This window comes from Macrobrachium rosenbergii, chromosome 7, assembly GCF_040412425.1.
Source record: "Macrobrachium rosenbergii isolate ZJJX-2024 chromosome 7, ASM4041242v1, whole genome shotgun sequence".
Classification (NCBI taxonomy): Eukaryota; Metazoa; Arthropoda; class Malacostraca; order Decapoda; family Palaemonidae; genus Macrobrachium; species Macrobrachium rosenbergii.
Window position 1 is genome coordinate 220,709 of NC_089747.1, and position 24,292 is coordinate 245,000.

At 34.9% G+C, this 24,292-nt stretch overlaps 2 long non-coding RNA genes across 3 annotated transcripts; one reads left to right on the forward strand and one right to left on the reverse strand.

Moving 5' to 3' along the window:
- Positions 1-8,748: 8,748 nt before the first annotated feature.
- LOC136839964 (uncharacterized) lies at positions 8,749-11,815 on the reverse strand. 2 transcript variants are annotated; one of them, XR_010853482.1, is made up of 4 exons: positions 11,515-11,815; positions 11,074-11,150; positions 10,227-10,414; positions 8,749-9,112 (listed from the first exon to the last, which is right to left on the reverse strand). It is a non-coding gene; the product is annotated as an uncharacterized lncRNA (long non-coding RNA). The 2 variants fall into 2 exon arrangements; XR_010853481.1 differs by having other exon boundaries at positions 10,227-10,402; positions 11,515-11,809.
- A 3,409-nt stretch (positions 11,816-15,224) lies between these two features.
- On the forward strand, positions 15,225-17,538 carry LOC136840478 (uncharacterized). The gene is made up of 2 exons (XR_010853612.1): positions 15,225-15,330; positions 16,857-17,538. It is a non-coding gene; the product is annotated as an uncharacterized lncRNA (long non-coding RNA).
- The last annotated feature ends 6,754 nt before the right edge of the window (positions 17,539-24,292 follow it).

The window sequence follows — 24,292 nt, forward strand, 5'->3', positions numbered from 1 at the left end:
CCCTTTCCTTTTTCCCTTCCCCTACACGTAGACTGTCAATCAGAGTTTTCTCGCTCAGCGCCTGGTTGCTCAGCTAGTTTATATTTATATACATTTATATGAATATATGTATATATTATATATGTATACACACACACATATATATATATATATATATATATATATATATATATATATATATATATATATATATATATATATATATATATATATAGTATATATACATATATGAACCAAGATATTCTTTAGAATAATTTTATCAGTGAAAAATATATTCTGAAATACGTGCGAATCAAAGGACGATCATTATCGGAATTCCTTTTAATTAAACGCTTATATATACTTTTTCATTAATCGTAATTACAGGTATTTTCCCTCCAAGCTACGTTTCCGTGTTCAAAATAGCCAAGAACTAAAGGTCATTAATGTTACAGTGTATAAAATGATGAATGAAAAATATTAGAATATAAAAAATAAATGTTCCTTGATTATTTCATAGAAATATGATATATTAGTGTTTGAAATACCTTATGTCTCATTATAAATTGGTAGGTACAGAAGTGACGTGATTACATTAATTCATTTATCAAATGAAGATGCGTTATTCCATTTATAAAGAAAGATAATGAAACGTATCACAATTAACAAACAAATAAAAAATGCGCCGAAGTTTATTCGGCGCAGTCGAGTTTTCTGTACAGCGTATAATCAAGGCCACCGTAAATAGATCAATCTTTCGGTGGTTTCGGTATAATAGTGTATGGAGCCGCGGCCCATGAAACTTTAACTACGGCCCGGTGGTGGCCTATCCTATATCGTTGCCAGATGCACGATTGTGGCTCACTTAAAACTTAAGTAAAATAAAAACTACTGAGGCTAGAGGGCTGCAATTTGGTATGTTTGATGACTGGAGGATGGATGATCAACATACCAATTTGCAGCCCTCTAGCCTCAGTGATTTTAAAGATCTGAGGGCGGACAGAATCAGGAAAACGATTAATTATATAATTACCATCCGGCCAGTTTTAAATCCTCAAACCAGCTCATTTGCAAACTAAGAACCCCCAATAATTATTAAACAAAAATGAACAAACAAGTAACTTCGCCAAATGTCCATTTGATTCGCGGCGCGGACAAATGACCCGATATGACCCGGAATGACCCGACAAGACGGCCGTCATTTCGAAACGCGGATTCGGAATCGCCCTGAATGGGCCAGTGATTTCGCACTGACAGGTTGATTGACAGTGAATGAAGTTTACAACGAAGAGCCTTAATCTGTATATCGCCTATTGATTCTACCCTCATCCCCGGCGTCTCCTGTTAGGCGACATTATGAAAATAGGTTTAGGATCTGTCATTATTATTATTATTATTATTATTATTATTATTATTATTATTATTATTATAGGCCTCATTCATCACTATTGTCACAGACTTAGTAATCCTATTATTATTATTATTATTATTATTATTATTATTATTATTATTGAGTACTGAGAAGATAGGCTATACTTTCGACGTACTATTATTATTATTATTATTATTATTATTATTATTATTATTATTATTATTATTATTATTACTTATTATAAGCTGTCATTATTTCTTGACAACCAACAAACCATGATATTGTCGTATGATTATTATTATTATTATTATTATTATTATTATTATTATTACTTATTATTATTATTATTATTATTATTATTATTATTATTATTATTATTATTATTATTATTATTATTATTTCAACAACCACCACGAGATATAGGGCTTCGAATAAAGATAAATAAACAAATAAAAAAAAACAAAAACACGCGAAAACACATAGCTAACATTAAAACGCTCCCACTCCCCAAATTCATTATGTAGGTTACTACAGAGCAGCACTTAACTTATCGGCCCTCATTAGTGTTAACCTCAGGTTAGGGAGCCTGGGCTTTGGCAGCGTAGTTAACTTTTTCTGGGAATGGGATTAACCTCTCTCTCTCTCTCTCTCTCTCTCTCTCTCTCTCTCTCTCTCTCTCTCTCTCTCTATATATATATATATATATATATATATATAGATATATGTATATATATATATATATGTATACATTATATATATATATATTTATTATATATATATTTATAAATATATATAAATATATATATATATATATATATATATATATACATATATACATACATTATACATACATATACATATACATATACATACATGGGTCTATAATCCTTCTACCTACCTTCTCCGAGCGAAGGAAAACAATTACAGGGTTTCACATAAAAAAACCCTCACCTTCCTTCCCCAAAACCACCCTGTATTCTGGAAGGCCTCAAGATTTATCGGCGTCCGAAGAAGTCGAACTGAATAATGACTTAACGTCTCGGGAATGAAGAGGTGGGCCAAGATTTGGCCCCTAAAACTTTTGTTCCTTTCATTTCAGGAATGGTGACCATCAGTTTCCATGGGGTATGGTTCTTTAAAAGAGTTTCAGACCAAAGCTGAATTTCAGGGGCAATTCTAGACTGTGGTTCTTTTTTCAGCTGATGGCCGCTGAAATTCCGGAATTGATTTTCTTCTTTATAGGAGATGGGAGACGATGGTCAATTTTCTTTTTTATTTTGTAAAAATATTATTTCTGTGGAGACATTTCTGTGTATTTGTTTTGTGGACGATGAGAGAACAATATATATATATATATATATATATATATATATATATATATATATATATATATATATATATATATATATATATATATATATATATATATATATATATATATATATATATATATATATGTGTGTGTGTATGTATGTATGCACGCATGAATCTTAAACTATATCCAACATCCACTTGCGCCCTTACCTTGATACACACCAATATTCAGGACTTCTCGCATCTCGAGAAGTGGAACGTAATGACTATTTTTTCTCCTCGACCGGGAACCATTCCTGAAATAAAAGATTCATCATTAATTCTCTTAAAATGTTAAGACTGACTGAAATATAATTCAGTATTCGTATTGACATATATACTCTAGTCGAATTCATGTACAAGGTTAAACTTTCACAAGTCAGTCATCCTAACGTACAGGGAATGTTTACATAATGTGCCTTACGTAAATACAACTGATATGAATTAGCTTGGAGAGAGAGAGAGAGAGAGAGAGAGAGAGAGAGAGAGAGAGAGAGAGAGAGAGAGAGAGAGAGAGAGATGTTTACATAATATATACCTTACGAAAATACAACTGACACGATTTAGCTTATTTCATAGGAGCCCTCATTATTTATTATAGGAGAGAGAGAGAGAGAGAGAGAGAGAGAGAGAGAGAATGGGTGGTTCTAGCAAAAAATGTTTTAAATGGAGTGAAAATGTTAATCAGTGGTGTTATTCTTTAAGCCCTCCGTAGGAACTTCCATATTTTATTAGCGAGAGAGAGAGAGAGAGAGAGAGAGAGAGAGAGAGAGAGAGAGAGAGAGAGAGAGAGAGAGAGAGAGCGCATTCACCATGAAAGTGAATAATTAAATGACATAATACTGGCATTTACTGGAACGTAACATTATAAATTGAGAGAGAGAGAGAGAGAGAGAGAGAGAGAGAGAGAGAGAGAGAGAGAGAGAGAGAGAGAGAGAGAGAGATTAACAAACAAAATCCTTCCTTTCCATGATTTAATGTTCTTCAAGAACAGCTGATCCGAAAAGAGATTTGATGTCCCTTAGTCCTTATAGAAACATGCCAATACCTCAGATACCTGCATTATCTAGCTGTCATTCATATGCAAATGACCCTTTGCATTTCCTGTCATTCTATTGTGCCTTGCAATCCACCGTTACCTATGGACACCTGGCTAATCATCCCCATTCACCTCATTCTTTGTTTTTTCAAAATGAATCGTAAACTGAGAAAAGAGAAAGTTAGACAATGATTCCCTTCCTGCTATTATTCTCCTTTCCCTTACCTCTCTTTCCCCCTCCTTCTCCCTCTTCTTCCCTCCTCTTCCCTTACTTATACTTTTTATTATTATTATTTTCCTCATTTTCGCTTGATGTGGATAAAAGGAGTCAATATCTAACTAAACTATATCCATTATTCAAATACAGATTGAATGGGTGATGGTAGGTTTTCTGGAATAAAGTGCTGAATTCACACACACAGAGAGAGAGAGAGAGAGAGAGAGAGAGAGAGAGAGAGAGAGAGAGAGAGAGAGAGAGAGAAATGCCTATTCAAATATTTTTACGCGGTGATTGAGACAGAAAAGATCGTTCTTTGTGTGTGTGTGAGAGAGAGAGAGAGAGAGAGAGAGAGAGAGAGAGAGAGAGAGAGAGAGAGAGAGAGAGATCAAAATAGTTTAGGCAAATGAGAATGAAAATGGCAATTTTAGCATGTATGTGTGTGCGTATGTGTCAGAGAGAGAGAGAGAGAGAGAGAGAGAGAGAGAGAGAGTTAGGCGTGCCTTATTAGAATACTTTTTAAGCAAATAACCAAAAAACTCGAGGCCCACCAAACTGCTATTTGGGACCAACACGAACTAATTAAAGTTTGGTTTCGGTGACGTAACATTCTATGCCATAAAGGCAGAAGCAGACTTCCCTATATTGGCGATCAATGGTGGACGTAATCTCTTTAGGCCAAAATTGCTGAAAAAGGGGATTTTGTGTGGATTTTGTTACATAGGGATTTTGTATAGGGGATTTGTAGACACAGGAGAGACTATGCTTTTGAGTATCTATAGGGGTGGCTATGGGACAATGAATTATAGAATGTATGTAATTAATGAATAATAATGAAAGCAGTCTGACGATTTAGGTAATCTCTTTAGGCCAAAAATTACTAAAAAAGGATTTTATGTGGATTTTGTTGCGTAGGGATTTTTTTATAGGGGATTTGTAGACACGGAGAGACTCTATGCTTTTGGGTACCTATGGGGCAGCGAATAATAGAATGTATGTGATTAATGAATGATGATGAAAGTAGTCATTAGCTAGGCTTTAGGTATCTATTATAGGCCAAAAAAAAAAAAAAAAAAAGGGATTTTATTTTGTTTATTTATTCATTTTCTTTTATAGGGATTTGTAGAACGGGAGATACTCTATGCTTTTGGCCACCTAGATTTATTCGTAGCAGGAATAATAGAATGTATGTGATTAATGAATGATGATGAAAGTAGTCACACGATTTAGGTATCTCGATAGGCCAAAAAAAAAAAAAAAAAAAAAAAAAAGGGATTTTATGTGGATTTTTACGTAGGTTTTCTTTATATAGGAGACTGCGGTTTTGAGTACCTATAAGGGTGGCTATGGGACAATGAATGATGTAAGAATGTGCATTACGAATGGTGAAAATGGTCATTAGCTAGGCTGTTATTCATTATTAATATTAATTTATTCATTTCCCTACTTCCCTTTATTATTTTATTCTTCTGCGGCACGCATGTTTGTGCGTATATACATGCAATTCCTGTGCATAATTATATGAAAAAGAAAAAAAAATTAACGAGAATAAAAAAATATCTGTCATACACTAATATTTCTTCTAGTTCTCCCAAATACATCAAGATTTAGTAAATTCTACTTCGTGTGCGTATGTCTCTCTGAGGGAGCGTGCGCGCATTTGAGTCTACATATACGCAATTCATGTTTATATTTATATATGAACAAGATGTCAAAATTAACCGGTGTAACAATACCATTTGTTATATAATGGCATGATTGTTGATTATACCGGAATCTTCAAAAACTTTATTTTACCATTTCCACGTAAAACAAATTACACACTACACACTACACCAGTGTTTTGATTTCACATTGACGCGCTGTAAATGCTCCAACCCCCAGCCCCCCACAACTCTCCCTCTCCCCAAAACAAAATAAACCAAATCTGAAAAACAAGAAAATTCGTTTGAAAACAAGTGTTTCGATTTGCGTTTACGAAAAGGCTCACTGATCCTCCGATTCTCGCTAATGGGTTTTGTAGGGTCGAACAGCAGTTGTCTGAGGTGCCTACTGCTCATTTACATGTGGATTTGTTTCCCCGAATGAGAGAGAGAGAGAGAGAGAGAGAGAGAGAGAGAGAGAGAGAGAGAGAGAGAGAGAGACGGGTGTGTTTTTGACGAGGTGGGATAGTTAGCGTGTGTATGGTTTGCGGGAGAGAGAGAGAGAGAGAGAGAGAGAGAGAGAGAGAGAGAGAGAGAGAGAGAGAGAGAGAGAGAGAGAGAGAGAGACGAGGAGAGAGATTAGCTGTTTTGACGACATGGGATGGTTAGGTGTGGTGTATGGTTTGTGAGAGAGAGAGAGAGAGAGAGGAAGGAGAGAGAGAGAGAGAGAGAGAGAGAGAGAGAGAGAGAGAGAGAGAGAGAGAGAGAGAGAGACGGCTGTGTTTTTGATGAGAAGGAATGGTTAGGTGTGTTTGAGAGAGAGAGAGAGAGAGAGAGAGAGAGAGAGAGAGAGAGAGAGAGAGAGAGCTGTGTTTTTAGATGAGAAGGGATGGTTAGGTGTGTTTGAGAGAGAGAGAGAGAGAGAGAGAGAGAGAGAGAGAGAGAGAGAGAGAGAGAGAGACGGCTATGTTATTTAGACGACATGGGATGGATAGGTGTGTGTGTGTGTGTGTGTTTGTTTGAGAGAGAGAGAGAGAGAGAGAGAGAGAGAGAGAGAGAGAGAGAAGGCTGTACTACGACGAAATAGTATAGGTAGGTGTGTTTGCTTTACAGGAGAGAGAGAGAGAGAGAGAGAGAGAGAGAGAGAGAGAGAGAGAGAGAGAGAGAGGTTATTTTAGCTCTAGTCTGGCATTTACCTGTCTAGTTAACATTCTGAAATATTCATTTCCTCACCAGCTCAAAATATCAGATCGTAACATTAAAAAAAAAAAATGATCAATAAGAAACATTTGTTGTTAATGCCGCCATAGGAAAAAAAAAATGTAGAAATTAAACTCCTCTCTAAATCTAGGTTAATCTCCTCCGTAAATCCTAAAAAAAAAAAAAATCCCATGACAAAAGCGAACAAAAATCTAGCAAACAGCGACCAGCATTGAATACTTACGACCAAGCATTGACATCTCTCTGATTCCAATGAAACATTAGTGAAATTAAGCAGATGGGAAAGGCAGGCGGCCTGAAAATTTAATGACCGTTACAGAGGAATCGACAGTCCCTCCCCTGGCTTGTTAAATAATCCGCAAGGGTCGCGGAAAATAAATTCTCTGGAGAGCATATTCTCTTATTTCAACGTATAATATATACCTATAGTATATCTATATATATCTATCATACTATGTCACATCTATATAATTTCATTTATATATAAATTTATATTTATGAAGTTATAAGCAGAAAATAGTTTTTCCTCCACCAATAGAGCAAATACATAATCAGACAAAGCTTCAGAAAAATAGATAAAATCATCGACTTGAATTCCGGAAGGCAATAGTTACACTAAAAAAAATTATGAAAACCAGTCCTAACTTTACCACACTTCACTATGCGTCCCCTCTTGTGTCAAAGACCTCCCCCATTCGATCACACAATCCACCTTTAAAGGCATTTATTGACATTTGAAAATCTAATTTAGGCTGCACATGAAACAGTCTGAACTAATCAAGGGTAGTCTATTGCTATTGGATGTTGGTGGCTTCTTAATGCACAGTATATCATGGATGAAAACTGTTGGAAATTAGTTTTTTTGCAGGGCTTCGAATGTAATTGTCTAATGGGAGTTTTTTTTGGGGGGGAGAGGGGCGAAGTTTTTCATACCATGGAATTCGTGAAAATGAAGATTGGCGATTGAGCGATTACCATCTGCCTGTAGTCATTTAAGATTGAATACAGATGGAAGAGTGAGTTCAGGCCAAAGGCCAAAGACTGGGACCTATGAGGTTATTCAGTGCTGGAAAGGAAATTGAGAGTAGGTAGGTCTGAAAGGTAACAAGAGGAAAACAAAGCAATTGCACTTAATTGTTAGGAGAGGGTGGGAAGTAAGATGGAAGAAAGGGAATATGGAAGGAGGTAAAGTAAATGAAAGACCTTTTAGTTATGGGCCGAAGGGACGCTCCAAAGAACCTGTATGCCTACAGTGCACCGTATGAGGTGCACTGACGTTTTGTCGTTTGAGCAATTACCACCCGCATAGTCATTCAAGAGCTAATGAGCGCTTGAATGTTATATTCCATTCATATGTAGTTTAAGCGAATGAAAATATTGTCAATTCAGTTGAATTTTATTTGTCTCTCTTTATACTTCCCTTATTTCTTGAAGTTACTTTGGGGAACCCTAACAAATCTCTTAACTTGAAAACACTTCAGAGTCTAAAGTAATTTTCACCTTTACCTGCGTTTAGGTCATGCACTGTTATAGGAATGATTTTTCTAGTCTCATTTTGACCCTTTCTTGTACAATACAATATACTCAATCCTTTTTTCAATTTATTAACAGGTCCAGGCAGCATTAGTAAGAATATGAAAGCTGCTTATAACTGACGTAAGTTTGAGAGAATTCTTATAACACTACACTCAAAATTTAATAATCTTTCTTTGTATCGTTTCAAAAGTAACTGTAGCCTTTGGGGCATCTAGCTGTTCCATAATTCTCAGCTAAAATTTCATAAAATGCTTTTATCCTCAATTCTCAGCTAAACTTTCATAAAATGCATTTATTTATCCTCGTGTAATTTATATCCTCAGATAGGTAACATTTTGAGTACTGAGGTAAGGCAACATTTCAGGGCTTATACAAATGACAATAGAGGTTTAGTTAATCTAATTTTATTTTCCCCACAATAATGAATGACAGGTGTCTACCAAATTTGAGTAGCTGAAGTCAGGGAGTAATTTCAAGGCCTGAACAACATTACTAAATTTCCATAAAACAGTTTTTAATTGAAAATGCTATTAAGTACACGGGATACATTTAGTCAGAAGAAATTAGAAAAAAAAATTGTAAACATATATTCCACTACAACTGAAGCACTGCCTTTTACAACTCATTCCCTAGTTTAGGATCCAAACGACACCAGGTGTTAGCCGTCAAATTATCAAATTCAGCTGGAGCGTAGGACTGGAAAACAAGAACAGTCTTTCCATATCTATGCGATTCACATGCGTCGAAGACACCTGGAATAATAGCAACAGCAGCAAAAAAGGTTTTCTAAGGCTTTTGGCAAATAAATTTAATATAAACTTGTGCTCAGCATTAAAAGTAATCTATAGTTCATTACAATGAAATAGAATTACGAATAATTTGACTGCTTAATTACTTTGAAAGATTCCTCGATAAACTTAAATATCGTTTACGTTAATTTTAAAATTTAAAGATAAACATTAAAATTACAACTTTTCTTTAACTTCTTTGAAGGGACAAAACTAAACCAAATTTAACCGAATTTCATTATATGTTAAAAATAACTAAAATTACCACTATCTTTCCTTAGACTACTATCTTTCCTTAGACTGGCAACAATTTTTAAGTCAAAATCCAACCAAATTTCAGCATATGTTAAAAATTTAACTTTAAAATTACCAGTACCTTAAACTTAAAATACAATGTTACACAATTGAATCAGTCACCACAACCTTTCTTGAACTAATGTGAAGGAATACAGCAAAAACGTTCAGGCAAAATTTAATTAATTTCTTTGTATCTTAAAGAAAAGAAAACCTTACTTAACCTTCTGAGAAGCAATAAAGCTAACTTTCAGATAAGATTTAACCAAATATAACTATATAAAAGTTACTATTAACTCTGAACTTCTAGTTAAAGGCAAAATTTAAAATTTAACCAAAGTTCACTGGAAAAAGCAAAATTTAAAGATAAAAGTTTGCCAAATTTCACTATCTTGAAAGAATAAGAAAATTACCACTTTCTTGAAACAGCAAACTTTTAAGAAAAATTAACCAAATTTTACGGTCTTAAAATAATCTAACGAAATACCCACTTTCTTGAACAAACTTGGGCAAAATTTTATAAACTTTAATTATAAAGGAAATTTACCTTAAGGAAATTTACTTTAAATACTATCAAGAGCTTACGGTACAGAACCGAGCATCCCTAATACTAACCACCTGAAAATAAAAAAATTAGCCTTTTACAAAAACCCCCAAAGACCTGTGTAGCAGGTCCGAAGACCTACTACACAAGCAATGGGAGCACCTCCACCCCTACAGGGGCGCCCCCTGAGGGGTGGAGGTTAAAAAAAATATTGAATGAAAAAGGGGAAATTATAATTACCATTTGATAAATTAATAGTTCAGTAGCTGAGGAGTCCTTATAGAAACTTGACATATCCTACAACGTAGTCCTTAGATTGCAGTTCAAAAATTGGAGTCCTTATAGAAAAGTTGTATACAAGTTGTACTGTTCATAGGACCCCTTACCTTCAAAGGTAAGTCTTGTTCGTCAACAAGCTGGAAATAAAACTGTAAGAACGTAGTACTGAAAATAAAATTCTTAAGTAAAATATCACTGCATAATCAAATTTACATCTAAATAAAATTAAACTGATCATCAAAATTAAATGGCCAAACTTTGATTTAAAAGCGAAAAAAGCTAGTTCAAATCTCACTCAAATTCATATTGTGGTAAAATTTAGAAATTCATATTGTGGTAAAATTTAGAAGCTTAAGACTAAAACCAAAGTAAAAAAAATTAATTCGTGAATAAAACTAACTTGATTTGTTACTGAACAAACACTGCAATCAAATTTATCAATTTAAAAAGAAAATTAAAATTAATGTCAATTTCATCGTATGGCCAAACCTTTGATTTAACACCGAAAATTTGACATCTTTAAAGTCTCAAATTCATATTGTAGTAAAACTTGAGATTTACGACTAAATCCAAAATTAGATAAAATTACCTTGTAGTCAAACTATTTCAAAGCGTAATTGAGTTTTTAAAATCCACATTAAAATTCATATAATTTGTGGTAAAACATACTTCGAAATAAACTATTTAAGTTAAAATTATTTCATGGTTTAATTTTAAAAAGCAAATATGGAAACTTTAAAACCATTAAGCATTCAAAGGACTAATTTTTTCACTATATATTGCCTATGAAAGAAAACTTATGCCTTACTGTCTTGATAGGTAGACCATTCCCAAGATTCAGGACTGCCTTTACATTGAAACGTTATCCATATTTGATAGAGTATCCTGAAAGTAAGTTCTTTCAGAAATTTACAAAACTAAGCAAAAAACAGTAAGTTTAGTTGTCTAGTGATACTTTCATATACAAAATTGCATTAATCAAAATCACTAGGTAATATACCAAATACACACGAAATTGCATTAATCAAAAGCACTAGATAATATACTAGATGGCAAGAATTTAGCCATTTAAAATTTCTACGTTAACAAATTACGTCAAACGCCACAGCAAAAAAGGGTACATCTTTAATAAACTAACTCAAACTCTGGGTACTTAAACAAAAAACACTCGTGTTAAACCTCAAAAAATTAGCTTTGCGGAATTAAACGGAAAGCGCCTATGGCACAAGATATAAAAGCAATCACTTACTATTCAGGAAGCCGGTGCCGTTGACCTTTGCTGTTGTGACGCCAGGAAAACTGGCGATCGATGAACCCTTCCAGGAACAGCGTTGAAATCGATTTCCTCTAACAGTAGAGAATCGGTCAATATACAGCAGTTGTACTCTGGAGAAAATGTTTGCTTGCCCGCGAACTACGAAGTATCTCAGTATCAAATCACGAACTTGTGCAAAAACCTTCAACTTCATACATCAAATAGCCAAACTTCGCTCACAAACTTCTCAGTTGTTGGAACGACGACGATTATTAAACTGCAATATTCATCGACTTCTCTGAAGTTGATTTTCTGCAAGACCTTGGTCAAGGATGGCGAATTCAAGACCCCGTTGACTTACATCTGAAAGTTTGACCGGCAAGGACCGTGAAAACGCGTCCTGAATAATTTCTTTGAATTTTTGTGAAGAGGGAAAACGTTAAATGGTAGTCATGAAGATTTTGCAACAGTACTTTTCAAGTGTGATTCTCTCTCTCTCTCTCTCTCTCTCTCTCTCTCTCTCTCTCTCTCTCTCTCTCTCTTTCTCTCTCTCTCTATGTATATATATATATAAATATATATATGTATATCATACACAGTATATATATTATATATATATTTATAAATATATTTACATATGTGTAATATATATATGTATATATATAATATATATGTATATATATAAATATATATGTATACATATAAATATATATGTATATATACTCGTATATATATATATATATATATATATATATATATATATATATATATATATATATATATATATATATATATATATATATATATATATATATATATATATATACATACACACACACCAAACATTTTACCACAAAGTTGACTTACCTACACCTTTGTATCTTTACAGCCTAAACCGCCACCCCCATCCCCGCACCCCCTTAAAAGTTGTGCCATGAAGGTTTGGTGCAAAAACAGAAGTTTAATCCAACGCTTGGCTGCGTCTGGTCTTTGATGACCCAATGAATTGGTGATTTTTTGGGGGGTGGTGGGATGTAGGGGGGTTGAGATTGGTGATGGGTGGGGGTGTCTATGCCTTTGACCTGGACCTAAAAAAAAAAATAGATTTGTGCTTGTGTATGTCTTATTTTTAATTTTTTTATAAATGTTATGATATCTATATATATCTCTCTGAGTTTTTCATTAGCAGTTTAACTGAAAATTGTTTTTTTTGTCGTTGGAATTCCTTAAATGAATTTTTAATATATATATATATATATATATATATATATATATATATATATATATATATACATACTTATATCTTTATATATGTATAAATATATATATGTATATAATTATACACACACACACACACACACACATATATATATATATATATATATATATATATATATATATATATATATATATATATATATATATATATTATATTTACCACCATAATGAAGTGGCTTCGAGAATACACAAAATAACTGTCCCTCTGCCACATTCATGTTTAGCCACTGAATCGTGAATGTATACCTCAGCATATAAAACTCTCACATTTTAGATGTTTTATAAAGCCATTCCTGATAAAGGTGGCTTTATGGAAGCCCCAAAAAAAAAAGCATTGCAACATTACAGTCCTTATTGAACTGAATATAGAATTTGGGCCAAAGGCCAAGCACTGGGACCTATGAGGTCATTCAGCGCTGAAACGGAAATTGACAGTAAAAGGTTTGAGAGGTGTAACAGGAGGAAAACCTCAAAGCAGTTGCACTATGAATCAATTGTTGGGAGAGGGTTGAGGAAAGGAAGATGGACGAAAGAGAATATAGAAGGAGGTACAGTAAAAGGAACGAAAGGGGTTGCAGCTAGGGAACCGGAGAGGATTATATCATAGTCCTTGTGTACAACATACAAAGACGAAGTTACTGGACCCCTTTATTTCCCGAGCTGAAAAGTAGCAAACTTTCGTCAAAGTTTGGAACAAAATATCTGATGCTTTTTTGATCCGTCATTCGTGAAAGGCTTCTCCCCTCTTCCGTAAAGCTGTTATTAAGCCTCTCTCTCTCTCTCTCTCTCTCTCTCTCTCTCTCTCTCTCTCTCTCTCTCTCTCTCTCTCTCTCAGAGGGGGGAACGAGAAACGAAACACTCTTTAATGACACAATAACATTTCCCGTCTCTATTTTCGCTTTTTTGTGACCCGCAGTTTTGTTGCTTTGCTGACACAGTTGAGTTACTGTTTGTGTGTACATGTTGAACTTTCATTCGTATCTGTATGCAGACTCTTGGGTGGTTGAGTTCTTTATGTATGAATGTATTTCCATGTGGGTTCAAAGTGATAGAGTTTGTGTATTCAGGCTGTTTTGTATATAGTAAACATTACTTTTATTTATGTTTGTGTGCAGACTTATTGGTTGGTAAAGTTTCTTCATGAAAGTATTTCTCTCTGGGTACAAAGTGTATGAGTTTGTATATTCATAACTCACTGTGTCCCTTTTTTAAGTAATACACGAAAGGAATATTCTGAAATTTCGAAATATTGCCCTGCCCCTTTGTCAGTAAGCATTCCTTGCATTATTCAATTTTATTTTAATTTTTATTTTTCACATCTTTACGTGTACAATTTTATATTCATTTTTATAATTTTTTATTTGTACATATTATTGGTATCAACTATATTATTCTTATATTTATATTTCTAGAGATTTTATTTTTTCTATTTTTACTTGTATAATTCATATTCATCCAAATATTCTCAATGGTACTCTACTCCATGGCAGACGAAGATGGAACAATTTATGTAAATGATCTTATTGTAACTTTAAAGAACTTTCCAAGGAGAGCCTGATGCTGCAGTGTGGCGTCTGCTGAGGTGGGTTAGGTTGAAGCCAGCATTCTTTGGAGGCTTGAATTTTTCAGGTCACTGGCCCCTTTGGTGTACTTGTTCCATGTGAATGGGTTTCATCTCCTGAAATAATAAATAATGAATAATCAGAGTGACATAAACTAAGAGTTAAGTTACCTTCGAGTTACTTTACCTAATTGAAACGATTTCTGGAAATTAAGAATCGAAATTTTAGAGTTTTTGATTTGACATTTCACAGGAATACCATTACACACGCGAGTGTATTAGCGTATGTATTTATATATACGTCTCTTTTTTATATCCATCTTGTTCCTGCTATAATGATTCACTTTCATATATAAATGTACATGAATTAGGAAGAAAATTGCTCTTTATTAAGTTTATTTTTTTTTAACCTATTGCTTACGTTGGTAAAAGTTTTCGGTGAATCTTTTGGTTGAAGAATTTTACAGTAATTTTATTATTCATACGTGTTTATTGGAGCATGTATATATACGGTTTTTTATGCACATTAACTCAGTTCTCATGAATTCCCTCACATGAATAAGAAAACGTGAATTTAGGAAAAAATAGCTTATTTTTAACTATTTTTCAGGGAATGTTTGGTTATAGTGTCGTTAAATCTCGTAATACTTTTATTCCAGAGATCACGATTTTGGTAAGGAACAGCAAAATACAGTAGCATAAAATTCTGGTATTTAAGCCCCAAAACCTATAAATTTATAGTTATCTTATTCAAAAAATACTAGCGACTGTTTCACAGCGCGAGCTTTAGTTTCCTTGTCTCAAGGATCTCCGAGAAAGAGTCGGGTAGTCTGCGTGTCTGAGTTCACTATCCTTGGCGCTTGACGTCAAACCATTATTCACGTCGGGACCTAGAAATGTTTTGAGGGTCATTTAGTGACCGGATTTTACGGTGTTCGTCGTTTGATTATGAAGATATTAGTTTTGTTAAGGTAATTTGGATTTTTAAGTTTTTAGCGCGTTTTATTTTATGATTTGGATTTTGGAAAGCTTTTCCACTGAAGTGTTAGTCGTTGCTTAGGTGTGTTCTGTGACTTTCATTGGTTGTAAAGTGTTTTATCGTAAAGTGTTGGATGATTTCTAAAGTGAAATGTAAAACCACCGTAATTAATGAAGGGATTGCTTGAATTTCACAGATAATAGTTCCTGGTATTTCTCACAACTGACATTAATTTTAATGTTAGTGCTTGGTATCTTACAACATCCTGTCAGCTTAGTAAATTCATTTAAGTGTTAAATGCTCATATTATAGGTATGGTTCTTTGGCCAGTCCTGGTTGGATTAACTTGTATTCAAAAGTTACTTGATTAATTATGCGCTGTGAATTTGGGTTTAGGAGTAACTAAAGTTTGTCCTAAATATTTTGGAATTCAATTTCTATAGACCAAGAATCTTCTCACGATAATGGAACTAGGAATTGAGGTATACGGTTAGTGTTCATGGGAGCTTTCATTTTTACTAAAATGAAACTTTCACTAGTGGCTCATGGTTAAACTGCTTTGGAGTTCTGTTTGTAGTTTATTAACGTGGGGGTTTAGGTGATATGCTATATTACTGTTGGTTTTACTAAGCCATGTAAGAACCAGTTTCCCTACAACTGGTCTCGATCTAAAGTTATCCTTAGTAATTATCTTGACTGAATCTGAGTTTCTTTTTTGATCTCATACTAGTAGTTTGCTGTTAAATCGTTAATGCTAGTTTTCTTTGAACGTAAGTTTGCGGAGGTACGATAATAGGTTTAAGTTTAATCTGGTTCTAGTTTAGCTTTGAAATTTCATCTGAAAGGGTTTTAACAGGTCAAATTAGTTGATGGCTAAAGAAAGTGGGGATAAGTTTCAACATACCAAGGAAGTACCCGAAAAAGTAGTTGGAATTACGTGTAGTGGCAAAATTCTGGTATTACGTAAATTGTGGCATTGTCTAGATTAGTTCTGTGAAGGGTTTAAGTCTTGTATTTTACGGTCCTAAAATTTACTGTTAGCCATTTGTAGTTTTATTTGTTGGTAATCCATTAAGCGCGTCTAGGATTTGTGAAGTGAACAACTTTTTGGTGTTTAGTTCAATTCTATGATCTTCAGTATGTACGTTTGGGCTAATTCCATATACCATGTAGCTTTGAATAGCTTTAAGCTTTGTATAAGCGTATTTAGTGATTATATTGAGACCGCAAGATGTTATATTTTCAATACTTAAAGCTTCAGGTTTCTATGGGAAGTTTTGTCACACAGCAATAGGTCTGAATAAAATTTTATTGAACATTAACTTTCTTAAACTAATCTTAAACTAATTTTATGTAGGAGTTATTGGTTATTTTACCACAACGTTTGAAGACTAATTATTTTTCTTTTTCAGATACGGGTAAACATTAACTTAAACTAATCTTAAACTAATTTTATGTAGGAGTTATTGGTTGATATTTTACCACAACGTTTGAAGACTTAATTTTTTTCTTTTTCAGATACGGGGCAAATGGTTTTGAAGGTAATGTTGGGTCACTACAAAACCGGTGAATGTAGCAACGTTTAACGCAAATTTGTGGACGGTGGCCCATGTGGACGGTGGCCCATGTTTCCTGACTAGTCACTACAAAACCAGCGAATTATGTTGCAACGGGAACGGGTGGCCCTGAGGAACGGGTGGCCCTGAGGAACGGGTGGCCCTGAGGAACGGGTGGCCCTGAGGAACGGGTGGCCCTGAGGAACAGGTGGCCCTGAGGAAGGGTGGCCCTGAGGAACGGGTGGCCCTGAGGAACGGGTGGCCCTGAGGAACGGGTGGCCCTGAGGAACGGGTGGCCCTGAGGAACGGGTGGCCCTGAGGAACGGGTGGCCCTGAGGAACGGGTGGCCCTGAGGAACGGGTGGCCCTGAGGAACGGGTGGCCCTGAGGAACGGGGTGGCCCTGAGGAACGGGTGGCCCTGAGGAACGGGTGGCCCTGATATAGTACTCCAGCGATTTATCTTCGAAGTTCATCGGGCTCGTCGAAGCATAGGAATCTGCATATTGACTGATATCCAGCGGTTTTGTTCGGAATGAGCCCCCTTGCTCGAGATGATACTTAGGGCTGTAAACTTTCTGATGGAACGTAATGTGGACGGTATTTCTAATGCTGTTAAAAGGTTGCTAATAAAATTTCTAATTGTCGCATTGGTTTTCTATCCCGAATGGAAGTATTTGTTCAAAAGCCTTTAAGCACCAAGCAAACGAGGTTGTCGTGCTTTTAAAGATTTAAGGTAAATCAAAAGGGAATTTAATTATCGCTAATGGTATAAGTACCAAGCAAACGAGGTTGTAATGCTTCTAAAGAGCTAAGGTAAATCAAAAGGAATATAATGGTACTACAGCCTCTTAAGTCAATGGTTATCTACCAAAATGTGGTACTTGAAACTGGTGTATCTCTTCCAACGAAGCCAGGAGTTTTGAAATGTTTGAAATGTACATGGAAATGTGTGTAGCTTCTAACTAAGTGTAATAAAGTTTGTAATTTTAATACTTGGATTAAAAGTAAAATCGAAAGCACTGAAGCTAGAGGTTGTCTTAAAGGTACAAAAATTTGTTATAAATATGCACTCAGTAATCAAAACTAGTCCGGTGGTTGTATAGGGGTTAAACCCTATTAGGTTACAACTATAATCATAACTTGATACTTGAACTATTAATGTCTGGGCTGTCATTGCCTATTAGCCAAGACTTCTGCTAGTAAATAGAATACAGAGTGCTAGGACCTGAGGTCATTAAGTGCTGAAATGGTTGATAGTTAAAGGTTTGGAAGGTGTGACTGGAGGTAAACCTCATAACTGCACTATGAAATTGTTAGAGGGAGAAATTATAGAGAATATGATCGAGACAGTAACAGTAATGAAAATGGTTTGCAGTTAGTAATGCCTACAGTGCATACTAGTAAATAAGCAGTTTCTTGAGGGTATATCTGACCCACTCAAGCTTCCACGAAGAGGTGGTTGCCTGTTTTGACATTCGCATAGGGCAGAATCACGGCGCCATACCCTGGGCAGTATCAATCGAGGACCGATAAGAGATCCTTTCTGAGGACGACTAAGGTAAGTTGCCCTAGAAGCAACTTCTTGTTGGTTGTCCTAGTTGGTATTGAATGTGACTGAATTGTTTAACTTCAATGGACCTCAATCCAGTTTTTGGAAACTGGAATATGCTGAGGTGATGATGGTGAATGTTATCGAAACGGGTTTCTGAGGCTTAGGAATTAACCCTTGAGAGAGGCAGTAGAAAATTTAAAGTACTAGACAATCTTGAATTGAACTGATAGTATGTACTGAAGATATGAAACTGGTAATTGTGTAAAAAAAAAAAAAAAAAGTTCTTTTGATTTTTTTTTACACTGTGGTACGTTGTGTTAAAGATTTCTCATTATTTCCTCAAATAGGAAAGTTTTTCAGTGTGGTCTAGTTGACTTCAAATGTTGAAGCAACGCAAACCCAAGAGTAAATGGTTCGGTAGCGTATTTTTAATCTAAAGGAAACTTAGATCCCTTGAGACAAAACTTATGGGAATAAAGTATAGACTTTTCACCCCTAATAAAAGCAGCTGTATACTTTTGTTAAAAGGGGACTGGTACTGACTCAGGGATTATTATGAAATATGAAATAAACGCAGAAAACTTTTTAATGGTATTTCAAAGTAAATAGAATGTTAAGGGAGACAATTTATTTTGACAAACATATATCAGTGAGTCAGGAAGTGTTACAGTATTAAGCCATCTGTTGCTTGGATGTATATTGGGTAAAAGATAAAAGTTTGTGATTCCCTTTACATACAAAGACTAGACATCGAAGCAGCTTATTCCTCAGTCACTTTAAGAGAAAGGATTGTTAATATAGGAGCTAAGATTCTTTTAAATATTCAAAGTGACATTTTCTTTAGAGACTTCATACTGTTTAGTGTAATTTGTAAACAAATTCAAGATTTGGTTCTGATGTCCTTGTAGTGTTTCCAACAAATAGTAATGCAATTTGCTATGCAAGCAGTATATTGCTTTAAATTATCAAAAGTAAAATTGGTTATGGGCTTTTCATAGTGTAATGTACTACGGATGGCCATTAGTCTTGCACAGGTCTAATTCAGGAAGGATAAATATTGTCATAGCCATTGATTTTAACCGTTGAATTATATCATGGCTCAAGACAGGTAGCGTGCGAGGCAGGTCAGATTTTAGCTGTACCTGAGGTAGCTACTAATTCTGATTGTCATTTCATCACTTTAACTACTGTGTTCAAAGCACAAAACATTTCAACCTGAGGCTCTTTTCCGATTGGTGCCTTAATTGTAAACGAGTTATTTTATAAAATAGAATTGAAGGAAATTTTGAAAAATGGTTATAGGAACTAACTTATAACACCTGAAGGCTGTCAAGTAAAAATATTACCTAAATTCAAAGGCTTTAGATGAATATCAACCTAGAAAATCCTCTCTTGACTGGTGCTTTCATGATGACAACCCTGGGGGCGGGGGTGTTTAGTGAAGTCAGCACACCTCACGCGGTGCACTGTGGGCATCACTTAAGGTTCTTTGCAGCGTCCCTTTGGCCCCTAACTGTAACCCCTTTCATTCCTCCTAACAATTGTTTCATGGTGCAACTGCGAGGTTTTCCTCCTGTTACACCTTTCAAACCTTTTTACTGTCAATTTCCATTTCAGCTCTGAGTGACCTCATAGGTCCCAATGCTTGGGATATGTGCCATGTTTGTTATATGTTAGTTTAAAGTTCATAACAATAAAACTTCGAACTAGTGTGAGCAACTGGACAATTATGAAGCTTCAAAGCAGACCTCTAGACTCAGCCCAACCACCAAAGCTGACAACAGTTACCCTCTTCTGTGCGCTGACCAAGTCTCTTTCAACCTGTGGTGTTAGTGACACCTGCTGTGTGATGCTGTGTCATAATTTTCGCGAATTCGTCATTTTATTAAGTGCAATATCAAGATACGTACCCCCAATGTACCTTAAGGACCTTAAGAATCTCACTTCTAAAGGATACACAGACACGGATTGTTTCCAGTGACAGCAGAGCAAGGACGCCTCTCAAGGTAGGTCTGAAGTGCATTGACTTGACTGTGTTTTGAATTGCATTGACTCAATTGTGCTCTTGTAGTTATTATTGCATTCTCTGTGTCATATTTTGTTGTGAATTCCATCTTTAGTAGTTGGGGGTCATACTAGCTTTTAGTGATGAACAATTTCTTGTTTTTTTATGCTATTTTTGGGTCTTAGCTGACCACCGTGGCTATTGTTTTCAGATTTTTTTAAAAATAACTTCTGCAGCGTTGTTTTCCAAAGGCTATTAAAAAATAGCGATTACAAACTGTTGTGCTGAACAGAAAACCCTGTTTTTTGGGGGGATATTTTTGTATGCTTTTGGGATTCAAAGGAATGGAATACAGAGTTTAGGCCAAAGGCCAAGCAATGGGACCTTTGGGGTCAATCAGCGCTAGAAAGGAAATTGAGAGTAGGTAGGTTTGAAAGGTGTAACAGGAGGAAAACCTTGCAGTTGCACCATGAAATAATTGTTAGGAGAAGGTGGATAGCAAGAGGGAAGAAAGATAATATGAACGGAGGTATAGTAATAGAAATGAAAGGGGTTGCAGCTAGGGGCCGAAGGGACGCTTCAATGAACCTTTAGTAACGCCTACATCGCACCCCGTGAGTGGCACTGACGCACTACCCCTTATGCTTTTGGGTATAGATAGATCAGGAAGTATAGTATAACTTCAATCCCTTCTCATTTTTGAAGGCCTGCTTAACTTGAATTGTGCACTGGCCTGTTCATCATGACCCAGCCTATCCTGTGGTGCCCTGTCCTTCCTTTCTTTCCCATTATACGCCGTCACTGATTCTTTAAACTTTTTTTGAAGGTCATTTAAATTTAAGTAACCGGTCTTCTCGATAGTCCTAAAAATCTTGGGCACTACGTTTACTGGAAGTTTTTAATCACTAACTCATCTCTCATCTTTGGCTTAGATTAAATCAGGAGTGTCATGAGATTGCAATCTTTTGCTTATCTTATAGATATTATTTTAGGCAACGATCTCGAAGGTTTCTCGAATATTTGCTATCCGAACCCTACCAGTCAAGTTGCTATACACGGCTGCAATGCCTTTTATCTTTGCAAAACAGATTAATGGCCTAACCCTATTTATAAATCGGTTTCTAATCATTTGATTTAATCAGAAATAACGGCCACCAGCTTTGTTCTAGACCGGGATTTGAAAGAGAAGACACGCAATCCAATCCTGTTCCTAATATCTCTACGCCATTTGAATCTGCAACAAGAAAGGCCACCAGACCTCCCCAACTCGCAATATCATAGAAAACGGGAACCATTTTCGAAAACGGGGAACGACCCCATTCGCCGAGGTCTTTCATATCGCATTGCGGGGAACTTTACGATTCCGAAATTGGCTCCGGAATGCGATCACTCGCACTTTTTCCGCTTCCTCTTCCTTCGTTCCGCTTCGGATCGTCTCGTTTAAAGAGGCGCGAGATGAAGAAAGGGTCTCTTCTCTGATATCCGAGCTAAGAGATGATGTTGATGATGATGATGATGCTAGTGTAGGCGATGATATTAGGGGATGTTCTTGATGGATGTTGTGCAATTGGAACTTCAGCAGTTCGGGCGAAGATGCGATGCATTGCTACCTTAATACAGTTCAACTTGTTTTTCATTTATTAATTTGTTAATTTATCTGTTGTTCCATTAACTGGTCTCCTGTACTTCCTGTTACCTTCTGTTACTTCTTTCGAACGAACACATTAATATTCTTTGGAAGCTTGAATCTCAAGACAGTGGCCCCTGCGGTGGGCTTGTAACATATGATTAGGGTTCATTTTTTGAATAATAATAATAATAATAATAATAATAATAATAATAATAATAATAATAATAATAATAATAATAATAATAATAATAATGTGGTGGAGCTTGTTCCATATGATTAGGTTCATAATAATAATAATAATAATAATATATAATAATAATAATAATAATAATAATAATAATAATAATAATAATAATAATAAGGTGGTTCGCTTGTTCAATATGATTAGGGTTCATTGTCTGAGTAATAATAATAATAATAATAATAATAATAATAATAATAATAATAATAATAATAATAATAATAATAATAATGTGGTTCGCTTGTTCCATATGACTAGGGTCCATTGTCTGAATAATAATAATAATAATAATAATAATAATAATAATAATAATAATATAATAATAATGTGGTGGGCTTGTTCCATATGATTAGGGTACATTTTCTGAATAATAATAATAACAATAATAATAATAATAATAATAATAATAATAATAATAATAATAATAATAATAATAATAATAATAAACAATGTAAAAGGTCGTATGGATGATATTATAAGAGTGTTAAAGTATAATCCGAAGAGAATGATGAATATTCTTAAAGAATGAAAACGTGGAATGCGAGTACTTTTATAAGTCGTATTCTTAAGAGTATGAGTAATTATCTCGGTTTCCCAATATTCTTAAAGAGTCGTCAATGTCATCTGCAACCCCTCTTATTCATTTTACTGTACTTCCATTCATATTCTCTCTTCCATCTTTGGTATCCACCCTCTCCCAAGACTTGTTTCATAGTGCAAGCGAGGTTTTCTTCCCGTTACGCCTCTAAAACCTTTGTACTCTCAATTTCCCTTTCAGCATTGAATGACCTCGTAGGCCCCAGTGCTTGGCTTTAATTCTGTATTCTATTCCATTCCATTCCATTCCATATTCTTAAAGAATGGAAACGTGGTATTCAGATATCTTTTTAAGTAGCATTCTGAAGGGGATTAATTCAACTTAGTGTTGATGATGGTGTACGAATGTAATGATAGGGAATATAATTTTCGAGACGAAATACTGATATTGGAACGATTATCAAGTAGGAAATATTGTCTGAGGACCGAAGCGAAAGTATGAATATGGTGCATTTGTTTTATGACGGATTTTCGTTTTACCTTTATGGAAATAATTTCATAATTTAAGTTCTGATATTTGTTCCTTTCACTCTCCGACATTGTTCTACGAATATTCCTTGAGGTTATTAATCCATTTATTTAAATGCCACACTTATTAAAAAGAAAAAATAAATTAATAAAGAGATAAATAGATAAAAATGTGTTAAAATGCAAGACGAATAGTATTAGGGTAGTAATGCATTGTATTTTCGCCTGAACTTCTGAAGTTCACATTTACTTTTTATGTGAGAGACTGGCGTATGAATATATATTTACTTACTCTTTACGTGCATACATTTCATGTACATTTTTACATACACACACACACACCAAATCCACTTTCAAGTTGAACACTGACATCAAAAGAACGCTGCCTGACGTCAGCAGACGTAAAAAATAGATTCCTGATTTGCATAACGATATAACTTTCTAAATTTAGAAAGCAATACGTAGACAGTAAATTGGGAAACTTGAGGTTTGCTGAAAGCACTTTCTGAAGGCTGTTGTATACAGGGGTTAAGAGTTCAGGGATAAATGTCAGTATTGCACGTCATATAGCATGAGAAGACACCATATTATGCCCCGAGAGAGAGAGAGAGAGAGAGAGAGAGAGAGAGAGAGAGAGAGAGAGAGAGAGACTTTCCGATGAAGCCAATTCTTGATATAGCAGTTGCTTGCTTGCGTGAGTCATTCCCTTAACCCTAAGTGTAATTTGAAAGCAGAAGACACGAAAGTAACAGCTATAGAATAAAAATGAGTGTTTTAACGGGACACAAACAGTAGGGGACTCGTACCTGTCCATTAGGAACACCACTCCTTTCTCAAAATAAAAGCTTCAACAGCTTTATTCTCTGTTATTAAACTTTCCAATGCTTTGTACGTTTTCAATTTGC